Genomic DNA, 26,949 nt, shown 5'->3' with positions numbered 1-26,949 from the left:
TAAACCTCTCAGTGCTAGAGTGCCATCTCCCTTCCCATTCCCACACTTTCTAGCTTATGTACCCAGAGACCATGTCAGCCCTTCAGCCATATATGTTTTACAGAGGATGGAGCCTACTGCTCTAAAAGAAACCCCATGTCTTAGTCCCTTTCTGCGGAATGCTACATTTGCTATGTTAAAGTAACAATCTTGTTTTCCCCCGTCTTACAAGCGTACTCACTCAGCAATTTACTCTATTCATTATTATTGTCTCAATCTTTGAATACTCTATAAAATTTTTAAGTGATTGTTTTTACATGGGCACAGATAAAAGAGGAAATGTTCAAGTGTGGAGGACTGGCAACCCATCGGTAAACACAGACACACAAGGACCTCAAATGTAAGTGTATTAACCCTCCTTTAGGTCTGATTCAGCTACTGCGTGTCCTTCTCACTGTATGTCATTCTTGATTCTTTACGAAAATGCCAAATAGCACCAATGGAGTAACCTTACCCAAATCCAAATGTGTATTTTCACACTACTTTGTCAACAGCCCACTGTAAAAGTAGCTGAAAAACATGGCAAAGGCCATCTTACAAGGCCTACTTTTAACAAACTCATGCTGACAAGCATTACCAATAAATACCCTGTGATTCTCCTCCGTTCTTTATTTACCAAGCCCTATATGAGTTATTCCATCATTTTACCTGGATAGGAATCCATGCTTTTAACTACCTTGGTTATCTAGTCTACAGTGCTGGTGCTCAGCCAGGTTTCTCGTGCCTTCTTGGTATGCCAAGACTTGTAAATCAACAGTGAGTGCCCAACATTAAATCCTTTGTCAGCTCTATTTGGAATAAACTATCTTCAGACTTTGAAACAGCCACGCTGAAAACTGGACTTCCATCTAAATACCTTCTGCCCCAGACTGTAAGCCTCTGGGAGGTAATAATTTTTTTTTTTCCACATTATTCTGCATTTTAAACACACCCTTCCTATCCAACCATCAAACTGCTCTCTTGCAGGGAAATAAAATACAACCAACAATACATGGTTTTCCTTCTCACCGAAACATTTTAGTCTATGTAAGCAAAGGTACCTCAATATGAAGTCCTACCACTGCATGAAAGAGAATAACTGCAACACTGACATTCTTCCCAATGCAGGCTTGTTTTATTTCTTTTATACATATCTGATTGCAACACAGGTCAATAAAAATTTCAACTGGACAAACATAAGAAAGTGGTGCTTTAATTTGTTCGTACATCTATGAAAATCTAGAAGTGGTTTTGCTCAAGGAATACAAATGGCAAAATTCAGATAGAAGACTTTGTTTAAAATATGTATAAGGAAACGTAAGAGAAGAATAGGCTGTTATTTTTTGTGCCTGAATTACTGGAGGTACCATAAATAACCAGGTAGAAAATTCATCTCCCCTCCTCTGTGATGTTTCAGCTTCTCTGAGAAATAAAGGTTCGAATTTAGCAGCTTTGGTACCCAAAGTTGCTAATCTTTTGTGCTGGCTTGTATCAACAGTTTAAAATTGAGGAAAACAAATGTCAGAACAAATACTGATCAATCGCTCTGTCCAGCCAAAGCTGAACTCACAAACATGTACATACAAATGCTCTGCTTCTGAGGGTCCTCTTGGATATTTATGTTGCAGATAATCAAGAGTTTTGTTTCATTAGTGAGTGGGTTTTGTTGTTGGGGACTAGAATGGAGAGTCAGGGAAGAGAAGGGGGAAGGAGGGAGATTTCATGCCTATAAAAGCGCAATTGAATATCAGACTAAAGCTCATTTAAAGGCTTCCAGTAAGAAACTGTGACCAAGGCTTAAAACACACTAAAGAAGCAGCTTCATCTTGAACTTAGGGAGCAGCTGTGCTCTCATTCCCCTTCCCCCAACACAGGAAACAGACCTAGAAACAAAAATAAGACAGGAATGCTCCTGTGCAAGCTAATGTTGTTGGCTTCTTCAACATCCACTACCCTTGTGCCAAAAAAAATGAAACCCAGGAGCATTTAACACTTCAAAGGATAGTGGGACACTGCTTTAAACATAGAATTTTCTACCAAAGACAGATATTCTTTCATTTTGTAAACAAACTGGAAGAATGTTACCATGAATGCATGTCAAGACAGATTTCATTTATATTCCTGTACTACTTATGCACAAATATACTACTGCATATTACACTTTTACCTAGTTTAGACTACAATTAATGCTGCAGCTATGTTATCTTCCATCAGAAAAAAAAATGCAGTTGAACCTTTTGATACCTTCCAAAGCATTCTTTTACAACATGCAGTTCGAAAGCCTAATGCTACAGAGAAATGTTTGACAAAGAAGTTCTCTCCTTATTAAGCAATGATACATAATTACATGTTCAAGGAGAATGCGAATAACATCTTGCCAAAGGAATGTACAGCCACATATGCTACTCACAGTATTTCCAACTACAAATTATAATTATGCTTTCACTTGTGTTATTAAGAACTTAGCCTTTGTTCAGTGTATTTCATTTTCTGAACAAAGGCAAAGAGAATGGAAAGAAAGTGAGTGGTAGGCTACATGCTCTGTCTAACCTAAAAAAAAGACCACCACCACCAAAAACCAAAAAACAACAACTTTATCTAATTTTGACAAGTAAAAATCATCTCCGTGGCTTGCTCTGCTTCACTCACCACAAACAACTCATGTTTTCAACACTTAATTTAATATTTTGCAGGCTAATGGAAACTTTACATAATGCATTCTTGCTCATAAAGCTAAAATGTCAACGCAAATGGGATTGAGATCTTGATATGGAGAGAAAGCAAATGTTATCTTTTCAAAATCTTCAGCCTAACAAACATGATGTGGAGGATGGGATGAGCACTGATACAAAATAAAAAGGAGGGGAAAATCATCTTACTTATTTTAGAAGAGTGTCTGTATCTCTTTCTGAGCACAGCACCACCCCCAGCCATACTTCTCTCAACAGTGTTTAACATTTGATTAAAATAGTTTCTTAATCCCCTCTCATTCTGCTAGCATCCTCTCTGTGGTAGGATACAAAAAACAGATTGAAAAACAACACTGATGTGATCGCTAACAGTCATATTTCACTTTCACTGAAAATCTAGTAAGTATTGTCAGATTAGTCCTCACTCACAACAAATTCCAACTCCAGTGGTTTCCTTTCATGTTTTTAAAAAAAGGGTATGTTTGATCTTTTCTTTGTGCATTGAGAGTTCAGGGCCACGCAGCACTCATGCCTTCAGCACCTGTTAATAATTTCTCAGTAGAACAGATAGAGCAAAAGCAGGTGAAAGGAGGCTTTCAAGTTTTAACCATTCCATCCATGTATCGCATCCCATCCAACCACACAGTGCTGTCCCTCCCTTAAAGTACCATTTCTTTACAGCTATTCTCAGCAAGAAGAAATGACCTGCTGTGGGTGCAAAGTAATGTAAATACTTTTTCAATTTTATGGGATTTCATTCTAAATACAGGTAATTAAATCTGAGCACAGTGAGAAAACAAAAGCAAGCACTGGTCACACCCTGGACATGTTAGTCCAGGAAAGATCATCATCATAGACAGTAAGCTTAATCCTGAACAACCAATTTTTCTCTTGAGCACTCTTCCAGTTACCAGTATAATCTCTTGCCTCCAGAATAAAAGCAATTTTTTGATAGAAATTCTCCATGCTTTCAGAATGCACTGCTTGGTATACCTGAAAGGGAACAAAAATAGCTGCTCAGTCATCCACTCTACAGTCATTTCACAAGTTCTTTCTTCCTATTTTCCATAACGTCATATTTATGTCTATTAGATTTTCTGTAACTACTGCTAAGAGTATGCAACTCATTACTACAGAAGTGTTTCATAATCTAAGGTAATGTGGTTCAAATAATTGATACTTGCTGACTTACGGCAAGGTGATAGGTAAATGGACTAAGCTTTAAACAGGTTACAACTGAGTGAAAAAAAAAAAAAAACACCAAAAATGGCAGCAACCCTAGTGGAATAGCTCCACCTACACAGGTGGTACTAGGCTACCACAGTTATTTACACTGTCATCACTACTGGAGAATAAGCTTCTTTATGCCTGGAAAACAATATCAAAACCAGATCGTAACAAACTCTGACTTGACTGCCAAGAGTGGACGTTCCAAAATGCCTGAACCTGCACTCAAAGCAGGCTTTCTACCAAGTCCCACGTAAAGGAACATCTAGGTACATTTTTATTTTCTTCTGGTTTGCATGGTGACAGGATATACGTTCAGCCTGATCTGTGAGATACTAAGTTCTACAGGTCTAGTAACAAATAATACAGCGGGAGTTCCACAGCTAAAGAACAGGACAGGATAGGATAGACAGAATAGGATAGATAGGATAGGACATTTTCAGTAATAAGGGACATACATCTCTCACTAATCCAACTACCTAACCAATTCAGGGTTGACCAAAAGTTAAAGCATATTGTAAGGGCACTGACCGAATGCCTCTTTAATACTGTCAGGCTTAGGGTGTCAGCCACACTCTAGGAAGCCTGTTCCAGTGTTTGGCCACCCTCTTGGTAAAGAAATGGTACCTAAGGTCCAGTATAAATCTTTCCTGGTGCAGCTCCAAGACATTCCCATGCATCCTGCCACTGGATTCCCAATAGAAGAGATCAGCACCGCTCTCTCCACTTCACTTCCTCAGGAAGGTGTAGTCACGAATGAGGTCACCCCTCAGCCTCCTTCTGTCCAAGGAGGTGACAAACCCAAAGTCCTCAGTCGCTCCTCAAAGGACATGCTTTCCAGCCCTTTTCACCACATTTGTTTTCCTCCTCTGGACACATTCGAGGACCTTCACATCCTTGTTAAATTGTGAGTCCCAGAACTACATACAGTGCTCAAGGTGAGGCTGCACCAACACTGAATACAGCAGGATAATCACCTCTTTGAGCAGCTGGTGATGCTCTTTGATGCACTCCTGGATGCAGTTTTCCCTCTTAGGACCAACCTGGATGAGAACCATATCACAACTTATTTCAAACAATGTACCTAGTGACAAGAGGTAGGCATTTTGTTATACATAAATTGTATTTTGAAATGCCAGCTGGGCCATAATCGAAAATAATCAAAATTAAAAGGTAATGAAAATCCACATTCCTATTGCAGGTTAGTGTGAAAATGGGGTCTAAAAATGAAGCAGTCTTTTATGTATTACACATCACACTCCAATACCTCAAAGAATTTATACATGCTTCTGTACATAGCTTAGTAACAGAAAGTCCTCCTGCAAGAGTTACAGAAATTAACTACATAAGAAGTCTTAATTATCAGCATAAATTCTCTTGTTGTTTGATAAACAATGAATTTCTATGATGATTCTGCAATTCTGTAGACATATAGAACTATGCTATGCTTCTGTAACGATAAACCCACTTGACAAATACTGTACACCATTAGATTTCAAAACATCAGATTGTAAACAGAAGGCTTTAAACTTACAGCTTACAAAGCTGCTCAATACCTCCAGCATGTGGTATATGCTCATTTTCATCCATCTAAAAATACCACATTTGTAAAAATCTAGTCTCTGGAAATATGACTAGTTGGGTTTAAAACAGTCAGTTCGTTGATAGATTTATAACTTTATCTGCATTTCACAATTACACTCAAAAGCATATTTTAAAAAGAGTGAGTTCATGCCCCTTCTGCAAACAGGCATTTGAATTAAGTTCATACCAGACTGCAGCCCACATAATGAATAAATATGTTGTTCTATAAGCAGCAGAACTTAAGGAATCTGGGTTTTGACACTTTCATACTCCATGTCTGCTGAAAAGCCTCACAAACTTCTGCTATTACCCAGACGATGATGGCCCATCCCACCCAGCCGGTCAGTGTGCACATACCTGACTGGGAAGCTGGTTGCTTCCCACGGAATGAACCAAGAGTTACGCTCTTCCCTTTTTGTGAGCGAGTGGCATGACTTTTGTCTCCCTCACCCCCTTAGCCACTAGTCCTTGCAACACCTGTAGGAATCCCCTATCTTTGAGCACATTAACACTGCCAAACATGGCTGATATTGTTTAACAAAGCCGGGTGTTCTACTCTGGGAGGGATGGACAGACAGACAATACCAAACTGCACAGTAGGAAAAGGTTCTTCACCCAGAGCATGGCTGGGCACTGGAACAGGCTCCCCAAGGGAAATGGTCACAGTGGTAAGCCTGGTAGAGGAGGCATGTGGACAACGCCCTTAATCCTATGGTTTACTTTTAGGTAGTCCTCTGAGGAGTAGGGAGTTAGACTTGATGATCCTTCCAACTTGAGACATTCTACAATTTTACGAATGCAAACCACAGATTTTGTTTCTTAGAAAAACCTCAACAATGTTTAGCCAGATGATGCTCACCAACTCAAGATCCCCAAGCTCATTTGTCCTACCCAAGGAAAGCTTCTGGACTGACCTGTCGTTAGTTTTCACCATACAAACTCTGGCTTCTGCTGGCAAGTGCTCAAATCAGACAGAAGTCACTCTAGCTGTAGCTGTCAATGTGCCCAGAGTACACAGATTGATTATTTCAGTTTCTTTTTCTTCTCAACCTTTTCATACTCTTACATTCAGGCAATGCACTGAAATGGCTACACTTGTCAGCAGAGCAAAACACCTACAGAACGTAACACTGCACAGCACCACAGCCAGTCAAGCCACTCCACAAGGGAAGAGCATAGTGCTTTACATGCACTTCCTAGTTACACAAAAGTCCATGCTAGTATTCCACTCTACCAGCTCTATTTTTAATAGACAACTGGATTTTTAAAGGCAGTAATTCTGAGATTTTAATCAATTCTTATATAGGATGAGTTCATAAAATTATTAGTTATTTGAACTGAACTGTGCTGGTGACTAACATGCCTCGATCTATCTTAACTTTGAAGTTACAAAAATATACAGTAAATGAAGCTCCGGATGATGATATTTAGCTGTCTTGAAATTTCCTTTATGTTCTGCCAACTTTAATTCTGATTTGGACTAGAATGATAACTAGTAAACAATAATCTGGCATGCACTCATTAGTAGGAAAACAAACAATGTATTTTTAAAAGTACAATACACCAGATAAATTTCCATTTCACAGTAGAAGACGTCAGCTTCCAGTCCAATGTGATGTCTTTATTTTTCTTCTGATTACACAAATGGCAAAAAAATACTCCACTCCATATTAGGCTTTTAGCTCTAAAGCCTTTTATTTAGCTATCGCTATTTCTTCTCTCCCTTCTCCCCCATTTTAAGATATACCGTTAGTGTGAGATCTGCTCAATTTCAAACAAGTGGGGTAGAATAGTTTCACAGGTTACATCAATTGCAATTCTTATGTTTGCTTTTATGGATTTGAAAATTATTTTCGAAAATGATTTTTGACTTAAAGACTGAAACTATATTTTTAAATACGTACATGTACTAAAGAATGAGTAAAGTATTACTGTTTTAAAGCTTATGCTCCCTTTAGCTTCTAATTAATAGCATCTTTGTTATTTTAGGAGCCTCATGGGTATTTAGAGGGCTAAACTGCAATAAAACCAAGGTACATAAATGAAACCTATTAAGGTCGTCTTAGTCAATAAAAACTAATTGCATCAAACAACAGCCGATGCCGATGGACAGCCCTTCCCAGTGTGCAGGAGAGGAAGAGGAGGAGGAGTAGAAGGAGGATGAGGAGGAGAGCACGTCCTGCACCCCTAGCACCCAAGAGAAGCTGTCATGCATCCCTCTTCCCCAACTCCTGCCTCCTCCAACCCTGCCCTCCCACAGGGTGCACCCCAGCCCTCTTCGCCCACCAGCAAGAAGCAATCTGACAGCAATACTTTCACAGCCATATGGCTGTGCCAGGCAAATTTGGCCTTACTGCCTCATACTGTTGCTGTTAACCTCCTCCCCCTCCCCGGCTTCCCAGAACATCTCCTGACAGATGCTTGTTCTCCAGGGAGAGACATGGTGGCTCCATCAAACATGTCACATCGTCCCAGAAGATGCTTTATCCTGATCAGGTGAGACTTGTGTGCAGCAGCACACGCGAGGAGCCGGCCATGGCACTGTCTGCAATGCCCAGCAGCCTCTGGCACTGGTGACACGCAGCACACACAGCCCCACAGCCTGACACCAGAGCAGTTCCAGAAAATATGGTGAACCACGCATTTTAACAGCATGAAAAACATCCATATTGCTTCTAAAATGGCTGGGTAAACGAAGCCTAGTGCCTACCTCAGACAGAAAGCCTTTGAAAAATAGCGTGTTTAATGCAAGAGGAAAAAAGCACCCCAAATATTTATAAACCACTCAAACTCTGCCTATACACTGTCTGGGAACTCTATGAGTTCCCTTTTTCCTACACTATGAACCAGACTGCATATTTACAACTGTTTCCTTCATCTCACTAAACCCCTGTGATTCCCACACCTGTCTTTTCATTCTACCCTTTGAATACCACTATAATTTATTCAATTCCTTTGGTGACAGGCCTTCTTCATCTCAGAAGAGAGCATTAATTTCTCTAAGGATTGTAACAGGAGGAAACTAACCATGACTAAACAATGTTTGAAATATGCACTTCTTCCTTTTAGTTGCAAAATGAGTCTGCATTGCTGGTGGATATAAAATTCAGACAGGAGATATGGAGATAACTTGAAAGAAATTTTCAAAGCGCAATTCTACATAGGTATGCCTCATGAGCAATTATCAGAGTTGCTAACTTTCTCATTACTGAATGCTGTGTTATTTACATAGAAGCCTCACAGACTTGTTCTTCCTTAAGAGCACTGAGGGCAGCAGTCAAATATTCCTCTGCCCAGTCTTTGCTGAGAGGGAGCTGGAGGTACACAAAGATTACCACAAAGACGAACCAGAAGGCCCAGCAAGTAGGTGTTCACTGCCCCTTGAAAGCTCTTAGCTACTGGGTACTGTTTTTAAAATCTACAAAGTAGAAGTAAGATGGATTTAAAAACATTTCTAGTCCACACAGGAAATTCTCAGAAATTATAAACTAGTAATTAAGGTCAAGTCTTAAACATACACACATTAAGCTTTCCACACACAAGTGCTGCTGTTTACTCCTGTAAACTATTGTGTATGCAATTAAGTACAGACATAAATACTGAATACCTACAGCCACATCCTATATGAAGGAAATGTCTGGCCTACATTAAAGACACATATTTCACAGAAATATTAAGTATATAAATATATTTGTAAGACGTCTTGCTTTTGGGATTTTTTAGTCACACTCTTTAAAACTCTACTTAGACATATTCATAGAACCATAGAATGGTTTGGGTTGGAAGACACCTTAAAGATCATCTAGTTCCAACCTCCCTGCCATGGGCAGGGACACCTTCCACTAGACAAGGTTGCTCACAGCCCCATCCAATCTGGCCTTGAACACTTGCATTCATCAAAATGCAGCTAACAGCACTTTAGTTTTAATGTCAAGGGAGAAATGGCTTTATTAAGTTAACCTCTACGCTGAAGAAAGTTCAAGGAGGAAAAAGACATATTTGTAACTAGTAAAAAGATGAGTTCTTGGCTCTAAACAAAGTTCCTTTTTAGATCAGTGTCAACCTGTACAGTACTGGCAATCATAAAACAGCTAAAATGGTCTACAAACTATTACAGAAACAACTGCAATAAAGGCATACATGTCTACGTCAGGAAGGCTGGTACTCATCAAAATTTTGGTCTAATTTTGATCTTACATCACCAGGCGTAATCAGCTCCTTTATACAAATACTCTTTTTATTATCATCAGCATTTTAATTAAAATGTTTACAATTAAAATGACCAAACTGAAGTTTTTTAAAATAAGAAAAATTTATCTACTTGAAAATTAAGCATATCTTTCTAGCCAAAAAAATAGACATGATCTAAAAATTGCATTGCTTAAGAAAAGTGAGACAATTCTTTGATTTAGAAGACTTGAAAACACTAATATGTCATTTCCCTTCTCCCCAAACATACACCTAAGTGTACCAGAAGAACCACAAATAGCAACTGTTCCTATGAGAATGTTTTTCATGAAAAGTTCACTTTACCTCCCACACACATCAAGTTGACAATTGAGAATCAATTCAAAATGTAAGCACCTATGTCCTAAGACAACCCTCAGCGCTCAGTTAACAAGTCTGTCATCTGCTTAATTTTGGTTTGGTGAAGGATGCTGGGGTTTTTTTGTTTTGTTTTGTTCTCTTCTGGTTTACTTTCATAGGGCTTTTTTTTACAGATTCATCAACACAACAATTTGTAGCAATTTATAACACTTGCAGATCCAATTTCCTTTTTCAGAAAGGCCAATGCTTAGTTAAAGGCTGAAAACTGGTGCTATGTAAGTGCTTACCTTCCAAGGGATCACAGCCTTTCAAAAGTTGTTCTGCTACCAGCTTCAACCAGACCTACCAGCAGCAAGAATCAGGGAGAAGATCAAACCTGGGGGAAAGCTGGCATGAGTGCCTCTTTCCTATACAACTGCACCATATCAGCACTGTTGTTTGCTTCTCTCTCTCTCTTGTTCCCCCGCTCCAAAGGGACCATAAAATCTAATAAGCAAAGCAAGACCTGCAGATCAAAACACAACTTATTTCTCACCGGTGTGATGTGGCACGCACGAACACCTCACCCAACATCACTTTTCACAGGAAGCAGGCTAGCCGAGAACAGGCTTTGAAACTATCAGGTTCAAAAACTGTGAAACCAATTGTGAGAGAAACCTTTTTGAAACAACAATTGCAAAAGACCAACGAAAATCTGCCAGTTAGGTGAGGGTTCCTCCTGCAAGGACCAACTCATGCTCCTTTTCTCTAGGTTACTATCCTCTACTTACGAAAGGTCTCTTGAAACAGTAGCTTACCATGAAGTATCTTTAGGTTTTCACATATTCTGGGAAGGGAGGGTTTCTCGTTATTTGAATACAAACTCATAAAGATACACAGTTAGATGCTGGTACAGCTATGCAAAATGCAGGTATTACTCACTGATCGGCTGGGGTTGAAGAAACAAATTAACTACTAAACCTGCCTCTTTCCATCACAAGCTGCATATGCCTCTGTGACACTGTTCACTGGGGCTTTCTACTGCATCAGCCAGACTCATAACTAAGATTTCTAAGATGTTTTGTTAATCCAAAAATAAGTATTAAATAATAATTCTAAAGAAAGTTATTAAGTAGCATCTGTAGTGTTGAACAATTAACCTGTTTTGCTAGGCCATTCTGATATATTGATTTTGGCTGTCAAAGACTTGTTACTAGCAAAAAAAAAGATGACAACTAAAACTTTAATAGTATGTCTGCATTTTCATTTCATAGTTTCTGTGGCTTGAAATTAATTTACCATATTTAAACAGCCCATAGTATGGTTTATGCAGGCAGACATTGTCAACCTAAGCAAAAAGAGAAAGAAATGAGAAGTCCAAGCTACTATTTTACAGGTCCTAAAAACAAGTTTTCATGCTTTTTAAGTCAGGAAATACTTACAATAAATAGTAAACCCAATCACTACTACAATAATAATACTACATCTTCCCACTACATCAAATGTTACATTAAATAAAACTAAGCACATATGACAGAAAAACTTCTTACCAATTTACGAGACTCTCTAATCCCAATACAAACCATACACCACCTGGACAGACATATATTAAATGTGAGAAGCTGCTGCTGAGGATCAGGGCCAAATTTTGCCCTTTCAAGAAACATACAGAGATGGGGAAGAAAAGCCACCCATCCATACACAGACTGGTAGTAGTCACTTGGCAGGATCTTTTTCTTTAAGGTTCAGGGGTGACCTCATCACTCTCTACAACTACCTGACAGGAGGTTGTAGCCAGGTGGGCGTTGGTCTCTTCTCCAAGGGCACTGTCTTAAACTGTGCCAGGGGAGGTTTAGGTTGGATATTAGGAAGAAATCTTTTATGGACAGAGTAATCAAGACACTGGAATGGGCTGCCCAGGGAGGTGGTGGATTCACTGTCCCTGGAGGTTTTTAAGATGAGACTGGATGTGGCACTTAGTGCCATGGTCTAGTAAGCATGGCAGGGTTGGATCAAGGGTTGCACTTGATCTCGGAGGTCTTTTCCAACCTGGCTGATTCTATGATTTTTTTTAAATACCACTTAACTTAACTTGCGAAAAAAGAGTGAGATGACCTCCTGTTGTCAGAATCTTATGATGCACTCCTGCATTAAGACTAATTACTTATCCAGGCACTAAGCAGCCACCAATTCCTCTGATTTCAACTGTGGCTGTACCTACCCAAGCCTTCTGAAAAACAAGCCACTTATTTAGCTATCTATATTCAAAAACGTTGGCTTCTAAAGCACCCAGCTAGTACACACTCTAGAGACACAAATTATTAACAACATAATCAGCATGAGCCATAGCCAGTATACAAACAGTCTTGAGTGTGTGTCATAAAAGCACAGGGATAATGAGGTGCAGGTAACATTCATGTTTACTTCCATTAAGGTTAAACTCAACAGTCTGATCTCGCCTGACAGCAACCCAAACAACCTCTGGCTTTAGATCCAGGTCACTACAGGAGGAGAGCAGCACTTTTCTCCTAAATACGCAGTCAAGAGAGATATTACCAAGTTTATCCAGGTTGCTGGTGGTCTAGCTGAAGAAGCCTACAGCTTTTCCGAAAGCAGTTTAATGCCTCTAAATGAAGATCAGATGGTAGTCACAGCTATGTAGGAAAGTTTTAAGCAATTAGCTGCCCTTGGAAAAAAAAACAACTGTATAGTCTGAATTACCTTTTGCACTGCATGTGCTAGGATAGTCTTAAGACTGAGGGTAACAGCTGTTATCTCAGTGGGACTGTCTTTTTTTGTGTGTGTCATAATTATATGGTAATATTTCTGGAGAGTAACAAATTTTGTTCAGAAAGGAGAAACAACAAGAAGCTGAGCCACGTCAAGTCCCAGTCACAAAGCTGCTGAAGTGACAAAGTGGAATTACTGCACCATTTGGGATAAACTAATAATTTCAAATATAGCATACAGCTTTAAGAAACCCCAGAAAGCAAGCTTCAGGGAAGGAAATCACACGTACACAAATAATGATAACAAATAATAATAAAAAACAGAAGGTCCGTTCATTACATTAGGCAGAACCTAGAAGAAATCATTATTCATCTGCCTGCCTGCTCAGTCTGTATTTTAGTGCAGGCTACAGGAAACAATTTCCAATACTGACAAAAAAAAAAAAAAAAAAAAAAAAAAAGACATACAGCAGGTAGATGGCTTTGTGTATCTGATTTTATCAGAACTCTGAAACACAAGTGCTGGAAACCAGAATGATAAATGAAGGACTACAAAACAAATTAAACCCACCACAAAATAAATGGAAAAAAAAAAAAAAAAGCATGTATATATACGCATTACATGGAAATTGGAAAGAGGGACTCTTCGTAAGCTCCTTGAGGTAAAGGTTATCATGTAGAAAACAGAAAATCTAGTTAGCAACAATATTTTGATTATGCAACTTTCCCTTTGGAATAAGCTAGCAAGAAGAAAGGAGTCAAATTTACTTTTAGATTGCCTTTTATAGGCAATTCTTGAAGAAAGTATAGCAATATTCATAACTTTCAGTGTTTCTAAAAATGTCATATTCCAATTACAAAGTGCTGTTAATCTTTTATTTTTATGCATACACACAAAACGGTAAAATACGGTTTATTACATTTCAATCTAAGAGATTAACACACTGCCACTTATTTTTATTGGCAGTGTGCCCAAATACCCCAGATCTGCAAGACTGATAGTGAAAAGGAAAATATTTCTGGCCTCAAAGCAAGCAGAGATCTATGGTTGCCTGGAATGCGTAAACAGCCAGAGACTGTTTTACTTCCCACCCCCACTCTCACCATACACACCTCCTCTACCTAACCCCTCCTAACATTAGCAAGCAGTGCTGCTCTCAAGCAAAGGAGAAAACAGAAGTGTAGTAACATCAAATAACAAAATTCTTGACACTTTAAGATGCAAGAATTCAGATTTACTGAAATGCAATGTTGCCATATAAATGGTTAGATTCTAAAAGCAAAATCAGTACTGCACAAGACCCCCCCTCCAAAAAAAAAGGAAATCAGTTGAGCAGGCTTCCTATGTGACAGACCTGATAAACACAAACTAAGGAAATCCCAATGCTCCTCTATAGATTATTCTTTGTGCAATTAAAGATAAGCCAAATCTGTGTTCTGTCAGAGAAAACACTCTTTACAGCCCTACGTAAGAGAAGGGATATTTTCATAAATATCTACACAGTGTAACAAAACTGACACTAAAATTTAATGTTGGTATAAATTACCTTCTGTGAAAACAAAGATTATTACTTTCATAATGATATGTACACCCACAAAGCAGTAAGTCATAAAAATAGATATCACTTCCTTAAGAAGTTTACAATACAATTAGACCAGGGATTTTTTAACTCTTTAAATTTGTGAACCAATAAAGATACCTTGTACAGTGAATTTGAACTGAATGACAACAGACTTCCTTTCTTTAAATTTGTGGGCCAATAAAGATATCTTGTACAATGAATTTGAACTGAATGACAACAGGCTTCCTTTTTTTTTTTTTAACCCCCCAGACCCTTATAAAAACAGTCCTAGCTGCTTGCAAACCATGGTTTGAAACTACAGAATTAGAGAACTGGTGAATATTACTATTCTTATTTACCTAGTAGCTTTAGTATTCAAAACTAAATCAAACAAAATATACAAAAAAGAAAAGAAGGCAATTAAAAGAGCTGAGCAAATGGCTATATATGATGGGAAGCTCATAAAACCCCAGAGAATTAAAAGGGAAAACTTACAGGAAAAACATAAATGTAGTACAGTATAGAGTCAAACACTGAAAGGCAGTTCCATAATGTTGTTTACAAATAACAGGTTACACAGCTCTCCTACTTTTCCTTCTATTAATTCTACCGGTTCTATGAACGCATTTGGCTAACATTCAAAAGAACACATCCATGGACTAATGAGGGTAAAATGCTGGCTCAAAGGAGACACAAGCAAACGGTCTGTCAGTACGCTATTTGCAAACAGTTGAAATCAATAATAAATTCAACCCAATGCATATAAACAGAAATTAAAACACTGAGGCAACTGGCAAATACATAAACGATGTTTCAGGCCACAGGGCATACTTTCTCACATACGTTAGCACGTTAAACAGGCTGGTAAGATATTTACTCCACTTGAGACACCAGAAAAATAACCATATGTATTTCCAGAGACAAAAATAACAATTAAGACAATGCTAATACCACAAATAGTTATATATTTAAGACAACTATCTGTTTGAGTCATCAAGTGAAAAAAGTTAGAAAATTTATTTTTAAGGTTAGAAAAATAAATGCAATGATCCTTCTGTGTAATTTTCCTTACCTACTGCAGACAAACAGAGCAAGCACCCCAGAGAAAAACACTAAATTAAAATAAAATACACACACCGCATCACCAATACACAGACATACCCATTTTAGGTATTTTTGCATTTAGGAGCAGGGTAATCTTAGTAATTTTTTCTTTGGCCAGCATCTGCTGTGAAGGATGAAGTGTTACACTATGCACTGTCAGGCTTCTGCCTTCCAGCAGAGCCTCCCTGGTGTCAAGCAAGGCAGCTGCAGGACCCCTACCCCCAGAAGGCTTTGCTTAGCTGGCATTAACCAGTTGGCTGAGGAAGGCTTGGCGCTGCTGTCTGTGCAAAATAACGAGAGCCAGAGTGCTGAGATCCATGGCAGAACAGCCCAGAGGAAGCACAGCTCCAGTCTGCGGCCAGCACAAGGCACAGTCGGTGTACCTGGGCCGGGGACACCTGTCACTGTGTGGGAGCACTGGTACACACTCTCAAGTGCATGGCCTTTGCAACCCCTACACAAAAGACAACCATCAGGTGCCACACCTGAGATGTAGGGCTTCTTATGTGGTACGTCACAGTTGACAGAACAATTTTGAGACTATCCATCCATGATCTCGACAGGTAACACTGAGACCATCTCACCACTGCTTGCCAATCCCTTATGGGTGGCTGCTGCTAATGTTTGTTACACCATTTAATGTGGCCTTGCCTGAAAAACTAAGGGCACTTGACTGAAAAAGTTCATGGGCTCCAATCATCCAACTCAGCTGGTCACTTCTCAATGAATGTGTTTGGAACCTTAAAATTGCTGAGCCTTACACTTTATACTGCTATATATTAAGCCTGGTAAATTTCAACACAGCCAACACAGTTCCTTGCACACTGTAAAGAAACCGGGCTCTAAATCTCGACTAAATGCTTCTCAGCTACAGAAACTTCAAAGAACACTGTGAGGATTCACATAAGAATGGTATTCAGATGGACTGTGGAAGTTATGCCATACAAAATATACTACTTATGTGGGTAGGGAAAATGAGGGGGACACCACGATCTCCGTTTTATTACAAGAATACTGACTGTCAGACTAAAGCTAAAAGTACATCATCCACTGCTTTAAAAATGGCTCAGAAACGTTTACTCAATCAGTCAAGAATCTGTGCTGCCATCATATAAGGCCTGATCCTAGAAGTCTCCTGCGCAAGCCAAATATATTTTTGCAACATCAGGCCATAGCTATAACAGGATTTGTTGAATGTTCAGAACACAAATGGATCAGCAACTCTGTCCTTGCTGAAGTTACACAGGTATCATAGAGCTGTCAGAAAAAAACAACTACAGAGCAGAAAAAACAACTACATAAAATATCCATTAAAATGAAACCTCTAAAAGTTCACTGTAAACCCCAATAGATTTTTCACTGGTTGGGGGAAGTAACTAAAAAAAAAAATTAAACGTAATTACAAAAAGGTTGAGAAAAACCAACAAAGGCTTCTTCTGAGGTAATTTAATACCCTAAACCCAACTCTGTTAGCCAGGAAACTAACTTACAGATTAACACAAGATTAACAAATTAAAGCAATCATTACTTCTAAATCTAAACTGAACACTGAAACGGAGATAAAACTTTTTTTCATAGTTTTCTTTTTATACCTTGGTACCCCAATTGATAAACTCATGGAAAACAGGATTATACTTAAATACGCAGAACTTTACACTCACATATTTTAATAAACTAGCAATAAAATAAATAATGTATTTTGATCTTTTAAATTCTTCAAAAGCAGTCATTAATAAAATCTTCATAGCAGTTCTGCAGGACGGTAAGCAGGTGACATTCCATCATAAGTGGAATGCAAATTATTTACCCAGCTGTGGAAAGGAGTGCCCTATCAACTGCCTTGTAAAGATGTTAAGGAACAGATTTTTTTTTTCTTTTCACAGACATATATTCAAACTTACTTTTAAAAAAAGGAAAAATGTTGTACTTCAAAATCTCACAGCAAAATAAATACAGGAGAAAACAACTACAAAATCACTCACTGCAATTATCTGAACACCCTTTAACAGGTATAGGATATAGACCATGGTATTACTTTCAATAAGAGGAAATTAAATTTTTTTCTTTCACTCTCGACTCCACGTACATAAACACCTGCTATGCACAGCAAACCTTATCTACAAACCCACCATTCAGCGCATATGATCTAATTGACAATGTATAACTGCATTTAACATGTTGCCATTAGAGAACACAGAACCCTTCTGTATTTCAGGTCATTTTTAAACTGAAAATATATGCTGTTGGTAACGTGGCAGATACCACGAAGACTTTCTTCGTTAGCCTAGGTAAGATTTAAAATAAAAAAACTAATCCACACACAAATATGTTAAACATTAGAAAACCAGACACAAACAAAAAGCTGTATCTCTAACCGCAAAATAACATATTCAAAAGTACCCACATACCATATATACTACCCTCCTAACACTGCAAAATGCACAGGAATAAGTGCTTTGAAGACACATCATCTTAGCCAAGAAAAAAAAAATTAAAAAATACATTTCAGAAAATTCATTAAAAAATTTGATTACTTGATGGTCCACAGGTTAAAAATAGTGGAGCCAAGCTTTTCAGGTAGCTTACTCCCACTCTTCTTCCTCCTTGTAAACTGCCCCTCAGGGTTTAAGCTACCTCCTGTTTTTTACCTAACCTCTACCCAGCACGTACCAGACTATTTAGTGAAGACATGATGGTGGCCTCCTAGAAAAGCTGATTTCATTCATCAGCAGTGAGGTGAATCATTATGTTAATGCTTTAGCAAATTTGAGCTGTGTGTAATAAATAAGTTCTTTACTTCCACTCTGATATTATGTTTAGGGCCACCTTTACAGTTTCTCTTATGTTATTTTCCCAAGAACATAAAATCCTGTGAGAATAAAGCTGGATGAATCTTTATGATACACTGTCATGCACTAATTTTAAACTAACTGGTTCATTTAAATTAAGAAGTTATGTAAGATACTTATTGATTCTAGCAAAAGTATGAGAGCTGAGAGCGTTTGGGTTTTTTAACATAAAACCAGATTCCTCCAAATACAAACAAGTGTTGTTATTACACCCCCACCAACCCAAACAAACCCAGTAATAGTCAAAATGAAAATAAAGAAACCTTGAATAGTTTTCACAGAATGACATAAAATCTGTCTTGTGAACACCATGTAAAGTTACTAAAAACTTACTTGCTTCTGTTCCTTACTTTGATTTTTTGAGAACTGATATAGGAAGGAGGATGTTTTCCTCTTAGAATAATCCTTAGGTCCACCTTTTATCTGTGCCTTCCAGATTACAGTATTTTAGTTTAAAAGTCAAAAATTGAAAACGTAAACTATATTAACTACATAAAACTACAGAAGCCCTTACACTAAGAAAGCACTAAACTAAAGCCAACAAGAAAAAAAAAAACAAACAGCAAAGTTAAGCTCTAACTCGTGTGAGCATGTAAATAGGCATGAAAAGGGTTAAGTTTGTTTTGTGACTGTAAAAAGCAACAGATAGATATCCTTGGAAACTAATCCCCACAATATGAAAGGGTACTGTCTGTGCTTGGATTCCCCGTCCTAACCCATCAGCAAAACTCAACCCTGTCTGTGGAGGGTTTTAGACCATTTAATGTAGCCTTGCCTTCCACTGGAGGGTAAGTTTGCCTCAGTCTCTCTGTCAAGATCAGGGTTTAAATTTCATTTCTACGAGTAACCCAAAAAAGAAAAAAAAAAAAAAAAAAAAAGGAAAAGATGAGGATATTATTTTGAAGTTTGAATGCATCTCTCGGCCACATACAGTAGCCCAGTTGTCACCTCCTGGGCTCACAATGCTCAGTGAGATGTAGGAGCACAGTATGCACTTCTGACCTTGCCACATTTCAACAAGCACATAATGCACCTCTGTCTTCTTCCCAAAACCTGCCATTCAGCCTGGCCCAGTCCTACAGTCATTTCACTGGGTCTGCACCACTTCAGGTGCTGTTGACTGGAGCTTGAAACCTGAGCACATCTTAAGAGTTTGGGGTGTGAGAGCCTAGCTACCACACTTCAGCACCACTCTCCAACCTCAGGGAGACTCCTTTTTTCTCCAGAACTAATTTCTGGACTACCTTTAAGGCTATCCATGTACGTATACCTACGTGCACATGCACACACGGCAATTAGCGTAGTTCATTTTAAACAATTAATACTTGTGAAACCGCTTCTTATTCTACAATCCCAGCTGAGACTATGTGCTAACAGAAGTTTTAATACTAATAGGTCTCTGGACACACACATATCCTCTGCCAGTAGCAACCAGACTAAACCCACTGGTATAGTGAACAAGCAACTTGTAGTTGCTAAATGACACTGAAACTATCGTGCAGTTGTAACATTTCCTAATTCTGTAACCAATATGCATGAATTTGGAAAAAAAAAAAAAATTCCATATTTTTACTTCACTTTATAAAAATTTCATGTATTCATTAACTGGGCACTGTGAGGGTCAATTCTTTTGGACGAACATCTTTCTAATTATTTTGCTGTAGGCTACAGGATGGTGTTCAAATTGACACACTCAACAGTGGACACTTCTAAGCACGAAACATAACAACAGCTGCATATATGTTACTCATAACACTGCAACAGCTCCCTTTCAGCAGTGCCTTTATAACATGATTATTTGGTTCAGAAATATAAATCATAAATAGTTGGCTTCACTCTTGAACAAGAAAACATTCTGCAGAGTCTCCATTCAATGGCAGAGCATTAATGAAGAGCTGCTAGTGCTACACAGCAAACTATAGCAGAAGCCAAAGTTGTATATCCTGTGCAGTTTACTACCTTCAAAAAGGAGCACAACAAATGTATTATTCTGCAGAATGACAAAGGGAATCTATCCACCAAAGTAAAATCCTCTTTGTTTTCTTGAAAATAATAACAAAGGAATATTTTACAAAGTATTTTTAATGCCTAAGGGAAAAATGTTGCTTTTTTTGCTCTATCAATAATTTATTGCAGGCATGGGAAAGTTCTATTTCAACAGGCAAAAAATATAAAATCATATTTGATGTTACTACATCTTTTCATCTAATAAAATTATGATTTTATATAACAAAATGCATCCTAAAGCCACCACACAGTAGTAAGAGGTTAAACTGTAACTAAGAATTAGCAGCTTAAATGAAATTTAGGTCAGTAAATGCAATCTCATTTTGAATGGCAGCGGAGTGATACACAGAGCGACCGCTACATACTAATGGAGAACAATGCTCTTTAAACGCCTTACTCCACCTTTCAATAGCAAAGGGTCAGTAAAATTCACCACTTAATTAGACAAAAGTATTTTGATGAGCGTATATACATATATACAATTATTAGACACTGTAAGTACTACTTGTCTGCTCAGAAATAGGCCACAAGTCATGTCATCAAAGCATCAAGGCACTCTTTTGTCCATGTGTTCAGTGCGCTGTGTTAACTTCTCACAGCAAATGAGTAACATTCAACACCCAAGCCAACTGTAGTTATGCAATGCACTTCGCCAAAATATTAAAGTAACTGTTTCTTCATACTACAGTACTATCGTCATGATTTTGAACAGCATGAATACCACAGGGTTCTTGGCATAAATTTCTGTTGTAACTTCACATAAATTATCACTCCTTACATACACTCCAGTTTAAACAGGACAAGCAGACATGTATTAATTGTTCATATTACAAACAGAGAAGGTCAAGAAATGGGGTTAAACATCGTGATGCCCCTTTTTTTGCACCAAGTTGACAGGATTATAAAGGCAGAAGCCATATCATCAAATGTTCCTAACCCCAAGCCTCTTTTCTGGATGCAATCATGCTCATAACCCAAAGTAAAGAAAGGGACTAATGGCTGGGACCCAAACAGAAGATATCAAAGGCAAGATATTCTTCTCTTGTCAAACAACAAATGAAGAAATACAATACCTGTTGCTGTAGTCCAGTATTTTTAGTATCACTTAACGTAAATACGAATATGCACAGGAAAAGCCGTGCAAGAAAAGTAGCACAAAAGGCCTGTGCACCTCTACCTTCAAAAACTGTCACGTACCCATTACAGAGTTAAACTTGCTTTCAATTAAGCTAACAAAAGCAATTTTTTACTTCCATGGAATCACTAAACATTAGTACTTGTAAGTCTTCATCTAGGACAAAATCTCTACACAACAAGAAAACTAGTAAGAAATTATGACCTTTTCTTACTGAGCACCCTTCTTCAATTGCTCCTAGCTTTTACACAGCCCTAACTTTGGGAGGCTTCTTGTCATCATAAAACCAAACACTGTCAGTCATCCTTAAACGAAATTCCATTAAAATAATGACAAAAAAAAAAGTGTTTAAAATTTCCTCTTGTCTACTAACGAAAAGAAAAATAACCTAAAAGCCATTTTTCACCTTTGGATGTTTGTTTCAGGACCATTAAAATGCCAAGATTTTGTACTGACAGGAAGGCTGCTATTTCTATGTAGAGCTGTAGTCTCAGTGTTTTTGTTTAATTTCAACCAACTTGTCCAAGTAGGCCATTTGGTAGAAACCTATAAATGGCACCCAGGGGGTATGGGTTCTTGTTGTAAAGAGGTCAGCTATTTCCTCCTAACTAAAAATAGGCAAGATGAGGGAGGGGAAGAGGGAGTGGAGTGTTAATTTAGCAGATGAAACAAGAGTTTACAAAATTACTTCCATCTTGCCTCGTAATGAAGCTTATGAAAAAAAGAAGCAGTCCCAAGAGTTACAAAACCTGGATCATTTTATAAGCAGGCTGGCGTACATAACCTAAAATAATACTAGGAATTAAAAGAGCAGTAGTAAAGAGAATCCAGGATATGGATCACATGTTATGACGCCCACCCCTCTTTGCACAGAGCAGACAGATTTACCAGCAACAGTGCTGCCAGGTGTTAACAACTCTCCTCTCTTCTACCAGCTGAGATCACACCGTGGCCGTGGCTGTGCAGATAAGGCACCACAATCAGCTGCTGTTCCCCTGAGTCAGTTTTTTCCACCATTTACCCTCCTGGCTTTTTGTCTCCCTCACTTACTCACATTACAACCTGTTCAGGGCAAAACCCGTCATCTACAATATTCCCCAAATGGCCCTTTTTTGAATGGGGGCCCCTTGGCACTACTAAAACATAAACAACATCGGTTTAATACAGCATAAATTTTAACACTGAACTCTTTACAGCAGCAAACAGCAAGAGCTAATGGCACCAAAGCACATATGCACTACCTGTGGCAGAGGCCAGACTAAACCTTGGGATGGGTTTTCCAGCCTCATCCCCACAATGAACTGAATTCATTGAACATATCGCTCAACCCTAAGTTTATCACACTGCTGACTTAGCCACTGAGAAACAAGATCCCATCAGCATGGAGGGACGTTCTCCTCTACTCCTTCCAAGTTCAGGGATGACAGACCTTTAACAGCTGCTGCTGACAGAGGAGAAGTCTCTGTTTAGGAAGCTCTTCCAGGAGACACGGCACATTAGACTTATCAAGTTGACAACAAGTCTACTTCTGGCCCCCGTCAACACAAAAATGGGAAAAGCCCATCTGTAAATCAATGACAGGACCAAAACAGCATGAAGCTGAGTCAGGGGAGGTTTAGGATGGATATCAAGCAAAGGTTTTTCACCCAGAGGGTGGCTGAACACTGGAACAGGCTCCCCAGGAAGTGATCACAGGACTAAAGCTGACAAAGCTCAAGAAGCGTTTGGACAATGCTCTCAGGTACACGGTGTGACTCTTGAGGCTGTCCTGTGCAGGGCCAGGAGTTGGACACCATGATCCTTGTGGGTCTCTTCCAACTATGGAAACTGGGCAAACTGGTAGAGCAGAAGCCTGACAATTCCAGGTGCAGACAAGTCCCCATTCCTTATCAAGAATTTAATCTATTTTTGCTCCTTCAGTACTCTTTCTGTGGAGAATACTTGCAATCGGTTGAAAAGAACCATAGCATACTCTCAGCAGTGGCATAGCAGAGGACATTGGAGCTACTTACTCAGTCGTGTGGGGGAAGGGCAGATGTATTCAGATGACAACTTATCTGCAGAGAGTTTTTTTACATCCTAGGAGACCTGGACAGTTGTGCAGTTGCTGGTGTTTACATGTATGCATAATTTTTAATGTTTTTTGCTTCTGAAACACAGTTTTTCATCTTTTGGGAGAAAAAAACAAGCTTAGAATCATAGAATATCCTGAGTTGGAAGGGTCCCACAAGGATCTCTGAGTTCAACTCCTGGCCCTGCACAGGGCAGCATCCAAAAATGGTGCCTGAGACCACTGTCCAAATGCTTCTTGAGCTCTGTCAGCCTTGGTGCTGTGACCACTTCCCTGGGGAGCCTGTTCCAGTGCTCAGTCACCTTCTGGGTGAAGAACCGTTTCCTAACATCCAACCCAAATCCGCCCTGACACAGCCTCGTGCCGTTCCCCCAGGTCCTGTCACTGGTCACCACAGAGAAGAGATCAGTGCCTGCCCCTCCTCTTCCCCTCAAGAGGAAGCTGTAACTGCAATGAGGTCTCCCCTCAATCTTCTCTAATCTGAACATGCCAAGTGATCTGAGCTGCTCCTCATACAGCCCTCCCCCAAGACCCTTCACCCTTTAGATGTTCTCTAGTAGCCTTAGATCCTTCTTATACTGTGGCACCCAAAACTGCACACAATAGTCAGGTTGAGGCCGTACCAGTGCAGGGCAGAACAGGACAATCACCTCCCTTGACTGGCTGGTGATGCTTTGCCTGATGCACCCCACGTCATGTCTGGCCCTCTTGGCTGCCAAGGAACTGCTGACTCATATTCAACTTGCTGTCAACTAGGACCCCCAGGTCCCTTCCTGCAGCATTGCTCTCCAGTGTCTTCTTCCTCAGTCTGTTTGTACATTGAGGGCTGCCCTATCTCAGGTTGTTGCATAGCTCACTGAAGGTGTTAAAAACTGAAATGACTACAGCAGCTCTGCTCAAATCTCAACTGCTTTTGCCATTATTATACGTAGCCTTAGAGAGGTTTAACGCATTTTTAATGTGATAGCATCCTCCCCCTCTCGCTTTCCTTTTTCCTCCCACCCCCTCTACAAATCTTCTGTGGGAAAGCTTCCCTGTTTTACTATTGCTATCTTTGAGATGTCACAATTATTATCTGTAATTGTTTAAGAAAAAAAAAAAACAACGCCAAAACACACACTAGGACAAATCCTGCTCTCTTGCCAACAACATCTGCTATCACGGAATGAATATATTTAGTTCAAAACCTGCCGAGTGTCTCTCTACATGACAGAAAACTGACTGCAAGACAGGGACAGGCCTAAGCCCATCACGTGCAATCATATGGTAAGCAAGGTATATGATGTTAAACCTTATATATGCCACAGGAACAGTCTCAGTTAAAGGACTGCTAATAAATGGTATAAGGAAGAAAAATATAACATTATATTTATCACGACTAAAGCCCTTGTATTTATTGCCTACAACCAGATCTCCCCCGGCACAATATATTTATTTTCATACTATTAGCCTAAAACACCAGTCTTGAAATTTTAATTTTACGCTCTATTTTATTTGGAAACATCACTCCTTTCAAAGGAATATTTTAGGTTTCTGCAACACTATGCAGCAGTATTTTCTTTTTCATGAGGGGGGAGGCGGTGGGTGAGCCCCGCCGAACATCCCGCCTCCCCTCCCCCACCGCACACATCCACATCCACACTTCAAGGCTGGTGCGTCAGGAAAGGAGAAACGCCGTACGAATCCTCGTGGAGAACAGCGAGAAGCATGTTAAGGCAACACATAAAGGGAAGCCTTTATTCCGTATAAACGCCGACTTTGAAGAATTAATATGCAAGTCGAACTTTTAGGGTGTGGCCTGGTGTTTTCCCCCCCTTGTTGCGCTGTGCGGGATGCCTGCCCGAGAGCCCAACAACATATCATTAAATAGGTCAAGGGTCACTCGCTTTACATCACACCACACCAATATTCAGCCGCGCACCGAACCCATCTATCAGCCCCACCGCCGCGATTGAGCCCGCAACACAGAATGGGGACCCGGCTCAGCCCGGTGACAGGAGCCGAGGGCAGGGTGCCCACGGGCCCCGCCGCTTCGGGGCTGGGCACGCCGGCCCGGGACGTGCAACAGGTCGCAGGCCCGCAGCCCCGGGCCCCGAGGGGCTCCCCTGCACCCCCCGCCCCGCCGGCGGCCGCGGGCTGGGAGCGGGGCTGGCAGAGCTCGCGTATCCATGGGGTGGGAATGGGGGCTGAGGGGCGAGGAGGGGGAACTTGTTTACCTACTTGGAAGTAAACTTCGATGTAGGGGAGCGACCGGCCCCTCCGCCCGCTGCTGATTCCAGCCCTGGCGATGAATGGGATCCCCTCCCCCACCCAGGCTCTGCAAACTCCACACTGGAGCATGAATACCTCGCATTCCCCCCCACCTCCCTCCCCCGAGCATTTATTTTTTTTAATTAAAATAACCACATTAAAATACTACCTCAGAAGTAGGGAGAAACTGCCCCACCCCCTCCCCCCCTCCCCGCCCCGGGGTCGCTCTGCCCGGGGGGCAGATGCAAAACACCCGCCACAGGCACGGCAGCCCCACGCACACACATCGCCTCGGCCCAAAGAAAACATCCCCAAAGCCCCCAAACAGACCCCAAAACGACCGGCTTCAAAAAAACTTCGTCATAACAAGCAGCGGCTGAGCGACCCCCTCCCCCCCGGGCGGGTCAGGCTGCAGAGGGGGCGCCGGGGGCAGCGGGGCCCGGGCTGGGCTGGGCTCGGGGGGCAACGCCGGGGAAAGACTGGCGTGAGGAAAGGAGGGGGGAAAGCAAAAGGGAGGGAGGGGGAAAAAAAAAAAAAAAAAAAAGGGTCCCCGGGATGAATAATCCGCCTCGGGAACTCACCTCGCGGCGCAGCGGGCGTTAAAGGCACAGCTCCCGCTCCCGCGGGCGGGGAGAGCCCCAACTTCTGCGGGGGGCGGCGGCGCTGCTGCTGGCGGAGACTTTTCCTCACTTGCCGCGCATGGTGCAACTCCTCTTCCCCCGGGGTCCCGGCCAGCCTGCCAGGAGGCTGCGAATCCCCCCTCGCCGCCGCCGCCGCCGCACACGCCTCCTCCCCCCCCTCCCCTCCGCGCGCACGGGCGGCACAAGGAAGTCCCGGAGAGTGGGAAGGGGGAAACGGAAAGTTTTGGGGCGGAATGGCGGTGAGGGGGGCGGGGGGGCTGGTGGGGCCGGTGCGGGCGCGCGGCGGCGGCAGGAGCAGCGCCGAGGGGGAGCCACAGCCGCGCCCGGGGCCGCCGCCACCGGGCGGGAGCGAGGGAGGTGACGGCGGGGGAGGGGGCGCACCGGGAGGCTTCGGAGCGCCCCGGTATGTGGGGGGCGAAGCAGCCGCGCCCTCTCCCACCCGGGTCGGTCCCGCACGCCGGGACGCGCGGCCCGAGGAGGCGCCGCCGCCAACGCCCCCGGGGGTGCCCCGGGGTGGCCGCAGAGCCCTCGCCCCCGCTCTGCCCGCGGTTGTGT

At 40.9% G+C, this 26,949-nt stretch overlaps 1 protein-coding gene across 2 annotated transcripts in view; it reads right to left on the bottom strand.

The window, feature by feature from the left end:
- Positions 1-26,730, bottom strand: part of TBL1X (transducin beta like 1 X-linked) — a 196,078-nt gene extending 169,348 nt beyond the window's left edge. The window contains exon 1 of one of the 2 annotated variants that reach the window (XM_050332393.1): positions 26,335-26,730. The gene's annotated coding sequence lies outside the window, so the exon portion shown is untranslated. Of the gene's footprint in view, positions 1-25,723; positions 25,775-26,334 lie in introns of those variants that run through there. The other variant, XM_050332394.1, reaches the window with a different exon arrangement.
- Between the last annotated feature and the right edge of the window lie 219 nt (positions 26,731-26,949).

This window comes from Myiozetetes cayanensis, unplaced genomic scaffold (genome assembly GCF_022539395.1).
Source record: "Myiozetetes cayanensis isolate MyiCay16 unplaced genomic scaffold, myiCay2020 scf5-8, whole genome shotgun sequence".
NCBI classification, from domain to species: domain Eukaryota; kingdom Metazoa; phylum Chordata; class Aves; order Passeriformes; family Tyrannidae; genus Myiozetetes; species Myiozetetes cayanensis.
This window is presented reverse-complemented; position numbering and strand designations above follow the sequence as displayed.